Source organism: Amborella trichopoda, chromosome 1, assembly GCF_054954075.1.
Source record: "Amborella trichopoda isolate Santa Cruz 75 chromosome 1, AtrichopodaSantaCruz75HAP2 v2.0, whole genome shotgun sequence".
Classification (NCBI taxonomy): Eukaryota; Viridiplantae; Streptophyta; class Magnoliopsida; order Amborellales; family Amborellaceae; genus Amborella; species Amborella trichopoda.
In genome coordinates this window covers 48,853,700-48,863,313 of record NC_142336.1, presented here as the reverse complement: position 1 = coordinate 48,863,313, position 9,614 = coordinate 48,853,700, and positions in this window count along the sequence as shown.

Here is a 9,614-nt window from a genome sequence, read left to right as displayed (position 1 = left end):
CTGTTCATTTTTACCTATAAACGTTACGTAGTGTTTTCCTATATATATATATATATATATATATATATATATATATAATGACAAGTTCTTTAACCTTACTAACTCTTCTAAATGCGTTGAAGAAGTATAAAGCAGTTCTACACCAACCACCTTGCTACTAGATACGTAGTCTGCATCTCCGCCTACCCATTTTGTTTCAATTATTTTAATGTTTTAAAATATTTTCCCAGATTGCCGATCTAGACTGATCCGGATCTGCGACTTGACATGCATCAGTAGGTGGCTGATCCATAGCACTAATCCATTTTTTACACATTGATTAAAATTGTTTTCATAAGAAACATTCCTATCTAAAACCTCCATTTCATCAATCCTTGAGTGACTGTAGCTTAATCTTTTGATCAGTATAACTAGAGGACTTTGAAAGCTCATCTCTAAGGGAAGCTCTAGCATGAGGCACCTTGGATGAATTGGGAAATGCGAAATCATATTTCCAATAACACATATGGTTATTTTGATGGATCATTGTTTGGAGAATATAATTGCATTTTCTTAAAGGAACATATTAGTGAAATTTTTAATGGAAACTTTTGGTAAATCCAGATTCTATTTCAATGTGTTTATCTCTAAATCCAAATTTAAAGATATCAATGAAGAGGTAAAGTTACATAGAAGTTATTTTGAAAAGTTCTTTTTCAAAAAAAGATAAAATACTAATTTATATCGGTCACATTAAAAACTAGATTTTCTAAAAATCCTTTTAAATGAATTTATATAAGGGTGAGGCCCTAAACAATCAAATGAAGGCACACTTCAAAAATTCAGTAAAAGAGGTTGTTTCAATATCCTCAAATCGATCATCTCGACTTCAAGATGTATGGATACGAGGATTAATGATTTCAAATCTCCGAAATAGTGCATCTTGTAATGCATTTTCTACACCATCAATTTTCAAGATTTTCATGCATTCATAGATCTACATGATCTATACTATTTCTGAACCTTTAAATTTTATAATTAGATATAAAAATAAATTTCCAGGCCACCATAAAAATTGAAGTACTGAAACAACATCTTTCAGCACTATTTGAAGTCACACTTTACTTAGATTGTTTAGGGCCCTTGCTTTATAAAAACCACACCCCATTTAAAAAACACAAAGTTATTAATGGATTTAAAAAAAAAAATGAAAATTCTTTAAAAAAATATACCATTTTAAAGAGAAACTTGCTAACTATGCCACACACCGCCACCGGACTCCAATTCAACTTTTTTCCCTTTTTTTTGGCACCTTGCTTGAACATTTTTCATTTTTATTTTTTTATTTTTTTCTGGTCCGGTTCTTACGCTAACAAAGTACCCACTTGCTTCAAGAAAGTTGTAGTTTCCTTTGACAATGATGCACCTAGCATCCTAAATGACTAAAATATCCTTGCTCTGCTTAGAAGAGGATGGTGAAACTAAAAACTCCTCTCTGCCATGCAAAACAGAATCTGACTCCATACTCGATACCTTTCAAGAGTGTGCAATGACAGGTTTGCCGGTTCAAAGGAGGGTCGAAACTCGAAACCATACCATAAATAGCAATTTGGACAGGGGAGCACACACCGTCCACACCCACTTCACTCGTGATTTTGTACTCCTCACTTGTATTATTGTACTGCCTCGAAAAGAAATTCATAGAGACATGGAACTCGAAGTCATAAATGGCTCCCATGGGCTTGAAATAACTCATGGGCCCGCCCCCGCCTTATGAGCTTGACTGTCAGGGCCACATTTAGGCCCTGTCAAGCTCGTGGGGTGGGGGCTCGATTTGAATGCCAAGCTTTGTGCGAAAGTGGCACAATTGCCGCACGAAAAGAAGGAAAAGAAAAGAGAGATAGGAGTTAAGGTGTCTAGGTCATCGTACATAACCATGAAGAGCTATGGTATCATGCACCAATATACTAATTCACTTTAGAAATTTTGTTTTATGCGAGCTGGACCACATTTCTACATATGCGGTCTAGAACGTGTAAAGCATCCATCTTAAAGATGGATGCAGGTAGGTGTTCCATCTAAAAACAACATAATCTAACAATCCAAATGTTTTTTTACTAGAATTATTATTTTCGGTTTTAAAATTTCTTTATTTATTAATGTTTATGATCTCAATGTTAGAGATCTATGTCTTTAAAAATTAAGTCTTAAAACCCTTTTTGAAATATAGATTTATTAGGAAGCCCGCATTTCTACATATGCGAACTTGCCCGCATAAAAATTGTCATTCACTTTATAGTAAACTGCCCTAGATACCATCCGTATATGCTACATGGTACGACTTAGGGAGCATCCACCCTCCGTTTGCAATGACAGGTGGTGGAGAGTAAAGTATGTACGCAATTTTCTAATATGGAGATGCACAATTAATCTCCACCATCCATTATAGGTAACATTAGATGCCTAGTGCTGCATAGTACAATATTTTTCTTTTCATAAATATATTATCATCATTTGAGCATTTTCTCAATTATTTTGGGTCAACTACCAAGGATCTTATATAGCAAAAAAGGATTTGGGGTTGCATTTTCCTTTATAGACATTGGAGAGTAACCGTGCTTGGGGAATTTTCAGTCGAACTAGTCCCAAAAAATAAATAAATAAGTGTGGTTTGTATAAGGTTGAGGCACTAAACAATCAAAGTAAGGCACACCTTCAAATGGTGCTGAAAGATATTATTTCAATACTGAAACTGTTTGTGATGACCTAAAAATTTAGTTTTATCTCTAATTGTGAAATTTAAAACTTTAAGAATAGTGTCGATTCTACATATATATATATATATATATATATAAACATTAGAAAATCTTGAAAATCGACAGTTCAAAAAATGCATTATAAGATGCAATATTTTTAATACTTGAAATCTATTTTTTCTTATATATATACATCTTGAAGTCGAGATGAACAATTTGAAGATTTTTTTAACATCATAGAAATTTTGAAATGCGTCTTAATTTGATTGTTTAGGGCCTCACCCTTACAAAGACTTCTTGATGGCCACCTTTGTCCAATGGAAACGTTGTTGGACAGTGATGGGAGAGAACGTGACATGACCAAGGCTTGAATCTCGACTTGGCCAATGAACTTGGCCCTTGGGCGAGCCGAGTCACTCGGATTCTAGCCAGTCTTGCATAGAGCCAAAAAGGCCTTAAAAATTAAAAAAATATTATAAAAATTTTGAAAAATAAAAAAAGTAAATAAACTAAAAAAAACTTTAAATATTCAAAACAAGAATTAATAAGTAGAGAAAATGAATTTAAAAAATAAAAAAATTGAAAGTACATATAAAAACAGGAAATTGTGGCATAAAATACTCACCAATGTTTGCCAGAAATATGAAAACATATATAAAAAAAGTTATACAACATTTTTACCTTTTTTTAAAAAAATAAATTTCTTATTTTCTTTTATATGCAACAATTCAGGGCTGCTCAAGTCCTATATAGTCTGAGTGGACTTTCCAAACACTTAACATGACAATTAATTCTAATTTGTGTCCCACCCATCTTAACATTTGAGAGTGGCGATACTTTAAGTTCGAGAAGTTTACTTACCTGGCATTGATAATCCTTTAAGTATTTTTGGGTAATTAATAATCTTTTAAATTGTTTACATCGTCGTCATCATTCGAGCCTTACCCAACTACTTAGGATCGACCAAATGAATCTTGTTTTACAATTCGTCTCTAAGTTAGTGAAGTTTACATATGAACCCAAAATTTTAAATTGGTCTATATCTCAAGTCATTTTAATGTGAGGTATTAAATCTTTATTTTTATTTTTTTTCTAGGTTCAACTTTCAAACCATGCAAAAAAAAAAAAAACTAAGTGTTTGTGTGGTTCGAAAATTGGAAATTGGAACCTACCAAACATATTTTTTAAATTTCTTTCATATACCCGGAATTTGGTGTCAAAAGTTCTTAGGATGGCTTGAGAATCTATTTTTATATCTAAATATAAAATCTTAAACTCCAAAAAAAGTTCAAATCAAGTAGATCTATAAACACTAAATCTTACACTATTTTTAGGACTCAAAATCTTATTTCCTTTTCATCAGTGTTTGAAAATTTGGTGACCCGATCTGCAAGCAGGCGATCCGGATCAGGTATTGTTCGAACCAGTGTTTGAAAATATGCTAGGACTTTCCCATAAATAAGATTATAACCTTATATAAACTTTTTCCTTCTATTGGCACCTAAGTTTCCTAAAATATGCTAGCACTTTCCCATAGATAAGATATTATCATGGATGGCTCGAGAATGTCGTCCCTCTACATAGAATAAGTAAAAACTTAATATTAATGGAGAAATACACACCCCAACCATCCCTTACTTACATCGTAAGGTGGGGAAGGTGTCAAGATACGAACAAGCATGCAAACATGTTTCCTTTGATAATTTAGAGTGAAGTTTGTACAAGGGGGTACAAGGGGCCACCTTATAGTATACAAGTAAGGCGCCTTTAAATTACCATGAGATGCTATCTGATGGCTTAAAAATTTATGTTTAATCCGAATTATGAAATTTAAAATTCTAAAAACAGTGCAGATCGAGAGTGGATTTATAAACACTTTGAAAACATTGAAAATAGACAGTCATTTTCCATTCTATATTCGTACATCTTGAGGTAGAGATGATTAATTGGAAGGATTTCCACTTTTGAAACACTCTTTTCTACTGGATTTTTGAGGTGTACCTTCCTTCTACAGTATAAAGTTGCAACCTTATATATATAAACTTTTTCATGTACGGTATAAACATCATAACACATAATTTTAAGGAAAAATATAAGGGAAAATATCATCTGAGACTCTATAATCCATTGCAGAGTGAGAATGTCTCAATGAATATTAGATTGTTTACTTTTAATTTTATATTTCGCTCAATAATTTCCTCAAAAAAAATTCTCCGAATTACCTTTCTAGGTTGGGAACGTCGAATGAGTATTGCCATTTTAGTAATTTGACCTATCTAAGAGGCTCTAACCAAATGAATTGGATACCTCTATTCGCATCTTTTTTTTTTAAGGATTATAAACCCTAAATAAGCGTAATTTATCTACCAAAAAAAAAGGCAATTAAGGATGCAGTTAGTGAAATGAAAATGAAAAAATAAACTCTTTAATAGTAATTGGGATCTTGACTTCTTAATGATTCTGTAACGGGATCGCCCTTAAATGATATTTTTCTATAAAGTAAAAATATTGTGGTATTTACAATATTATTAATGACCCCTCACCCCTTGGAACTGTTGAGACAAAAATCAAGACTAGATTGGACTAATTGTCCAACTGGTAGGATCGCCAACTGGTACCTTGACCAATTTGGTCTAGCGTTAAATTTGAGTTCGGTAAAAAACTGTTCAAAATCAGTGTTTGGCTGATTTTGACCGATTCAACTGGTTAATTTCAACCAATTCAACTGGCCAAACAAAATATGTTACATTTTTTTTATACATTACATAAATTTAAAATATTATTTATATTTAAAAAAAATTTAAAATCTAATCAAACCGATTCGACTAATGATTAAACCCCTCACTTTATTAGGTGGCCAATCTGATCGTGATAATTTTGAGTTGAGGTAAACTATTGCTCTTAGGGCATTAATTGTTAAATAGTGTGGTTTATATAGGATAGCAACATTGCAGTGTTTTAGATGAGTGATTTAAATTTAACATGTCTTTTAAGACAACTCAAATTTGATATACATTTATTCTAAGTCTGCTTCCACAAGTAAAATTTGCACATGATATGGACAATTTTTTTTTTGAAAAATAACAAAATGTAAATAAATAAAATAAAATAAAAGTCCAAAAGGGTTCAGGTGGCATTTGAGCGGTGGGATCCACACACATGAGAGAAAAATAATATGACAGCTGCATATACAAAGATAAAATTTATTTCCTTGATTTCAATGATACCAACCTGAGTGCCTCTATTTTAGTAAATGAAGAAAGAAAATAATTTGACAAAGGCATATACAAAGACATAATTTATTTCCTTGATTTCGATGATATCAACCAGAGTGCCTCTATTATTGCTCATCTTTTCTTCCGCCCAACAGTTGGGGATCTTTCTCTCGGGGTTATGTCAAGGCCATGGATATCCTTAGGATCGGGTAGCCCATGAGCTTTTTTGGGAGGGTAGAAGCGTCTTTTTTTTTTTCTTCTTTTTTTTTCTGTACATACATGGTCTCTTTGTAGACCACATTTACACAATAATAAAAACCTAAGTGAAAACTCAAAAAAAAAGAAAAAAAAAAGAGAGAAGCCATGAGTTTTTTAAAATAGAATGACAAAAGAACACAATTACTTACAACCATCCAATGTGAAACTTGAGAGCTTGGATGTGTCACGAAGTTCGAAAAAAATGTCTTTTGAAGTTTGAGCTTGGTCAATGGAATAATTGTAGCCATCCAATTTCATATTTAATAGTCAAGATTAATATGACCATCTTGTGCCAAAAGTAAATAGTATCATCCTATACTGTCCAACAAATATTGGGAGGGTTTCATTGAATGTACTCATTGTCATTGATAATCAATTGTTTAATAAAATTGATCCATATAATAAATACTTTATTGTTTGGTAATGTTTATTATGAAATTATTTGAGATAAACTTATAGGTCATTTACACTTGTTGGTCGTCATACATATAATTCTTTTTCTTTTTTTTGAAAATCTATTTTTATTTTATCCAAGATAATTGGCTAAAAAATCACTTGTTTTTATTTAGGAGTAGCTAAAAGTTGCTGAAAATTGCCCAAAAAAAAAAAAAAAATGTTCTTGATTAGATTTCCTTTTTTCAACAAATGTAGAGATTGTACCAAAACAATTGTATGCATAATATCTTACTTTCAGATAATAACTTCTTCTTCTTTTGTGAAAGTGATTTCAGATAAGAACGTCGAAAAATTTTAACCGTCATCGAGGTCGTTTAGCATATGGACTCTGACAAATCAAGTTCCCAGGGGTTTCACACTTGGGCGACGGTTCTATATAAGGCGGAGGCCATACAGAAAAAGTAGGGTTGCACACTCAAACACCACTAAAGATTCTATTTCGATAGCAAAATGCCTATAATGGCTTCAAACTTTATTTTAATTTTTTATTGTAAAATTTAAAACTCCAGAAATATGACGGATCTATGGAAATTTGATAATAAACCGTTCAAATAATGCATTACTAAAATCCTCTTTTCAAGTTGTAATATTCGTTTAGGAGTCATAAAAATGAAGTGATTCAGTGCTTTGGTCGATTTTGGAAGGACTTTGGACTTTCTTTTCAATTTAATATAAAAAATTAGATATTTATATATAAAATAATAGAAAAAATTAAAAATAAAACATTCAAAAAAATAAATATTTTTATATAGATATTTCTTTGCATTGGCCAAAAAAACCGAAACATATCTAAATCTGAACAAAGCATGTTGAATCTGACCGAAACGACCACACCAAACTTTGTTTGGCTTTGGTCTAAGCCTAAAATTCAAAGGCTTCGGCCAAAACGAAGCCAATTTAACAACCCTGCTTTCTAGATCCATAGTTTTGCACTGCTAATAATCTTTTCCAACTAGTTTGACACTTATTCTTTTCATAGGCGGCAACTTCATGTAAAGTATAAACTAATGTTTTCCACCACACATGTTTTGGATCAGTGGATTGCGTATATATGAATCGGCAATCAAACAAAATATTAAAAATAAAAAGAATAAAAAATATTAAACAGGGATTTATGTAGGGGAATTTATGGGGAAAGGGTTGTTTTTAGCGAGGACCACCGGAACCTTTACTTTCTTGGAACCGGTTCGATGCTAGTTGATTCTTGTTTGTTGGCGATCGAGATTGAGAATCATCGTGTTTTGAAACATTGATATAAATTTATTTCTAGAAGTTCTATATCAAGAATTACCGAGTTCTGAAACATTCCTAAGAATGGAACTTTAGATATACCATTGTTTAAAAAAAAAAAAAACGGATCGGTAAAGCAAATCGTTCAGCCCAATCCCATTCCAAATCGATTAGACTGGCGATCCAAAAAAATTAAAAAATAATTAAAATAGAGATTTATAGAGTGGAAATTTAAAAGGAGAGCACTTAACATTAGATACGCTAAAAAAATTTAGAAGCAAGGCGAAATCGGGTGCCATTCTGGAACCATTCGATCCTTACTAATTCCGCATCCCAGGTCGGAATTACAAGGTTTTAAAACATCGAGACATACTACAGGGATCCCTGAGGGCATAGACATGATGACCATGACGAGGTCATCACCCTCCCATCAATGGTGAGCCAGGAAGTGGGTCCACATAAAAAGCCGCTATTCACGTGGACCCGTTGTCTGTCATGACCATGGGGAACATGCCATGCTCTTATTTCTTTCCTATTTGGAAACTACATTTTGCCAATTAGGGCGTGCTTGACTGCTAGGAGGCAAGGTCTAATAAGGAGTACCCCTCTCTCTCTCTCTTTTTCTCATAGAAAACATGCACCTATTGTAAAAGCCATCTCTCTCTCTTCCGCAGACAGAGAGAGATGGAACATCTTTTTTTTCTTGTCAAAACGATAGACGGGCTTTAAATCTAACGCATCCATTGTTTTGACAAGGAGGGAAAGATGTTCCAACATTTTTTCATGCTCTTCACACTGTAATTTGTCGAAAAACTCCACTAACCCACCCACGGAGAGAGGTACTGACCTTTGAAGTTGCAAGTTGAAACATAGGATGGTGGGGGTCTAGTGGAGAAGAGAGATAGCACAGCTCCTGTGTGAGAAACCTTTATTCATGGGGCTGGGCGTGTTCATGGTGTGTTTCACTCCTATACGAGCTGTGCATGTGTGTGTATGTGTGTTCTCACAAAGAGCTGTGCTCTCTCTCTTCTCCAGTAGTCTCCTTGAACACAGCGCGTATGTTTAAAGAACATATAGAATTATGAGAGTTGAGAGAGAGACCATGTATTGGGACTATATATATATATATAGGACGTGGGACGCGTGGAAATGGAAGCAAGCCCGTTCATATTGGTTTATCAAAGAAAAACAAAAATAACAATGGTAAAAACCTAAGTTCATATAAAGGAGAGAGAAAATTTTAGGCAAAAGTCAGCAAATGTGCTTGATTCACTTGCCCACGGATCCAACGGTTTCGTTTGCACCCTTTTCATGTGGGACCCTTGGGAATTGCTCATACAGAGCAGGTTGAAAAAATAATGTTTGGAGTATCCTAATAATAAATACAAAGGGAAAGACTTGGTTATTCTTGCACCTGCAGTTCACTTTGTTGAATGCATTTCATTTTTAACATAAAATGGGTCAACTTTTCTAGTAGAAGCTCTTTTTCATCGAGCAGTTTTTGAGTCCGATATTATTTTTTCTTAACATAAATTATGCTCGCCTTCTGTTACAAGGGTGTTTTCGAGCAGATGCAGTATTTGTGATTTATCAAATGCAGTAGTAGAGCATAAGAACAAAGAGTTTTCTCTATTTAAAACAAATTCTGGTAAAAAAATAGCAAGTGAACAATTGATTATTGGGAAAAGTTTATATAGAGCCAAGGCTCTAATCAATCAAA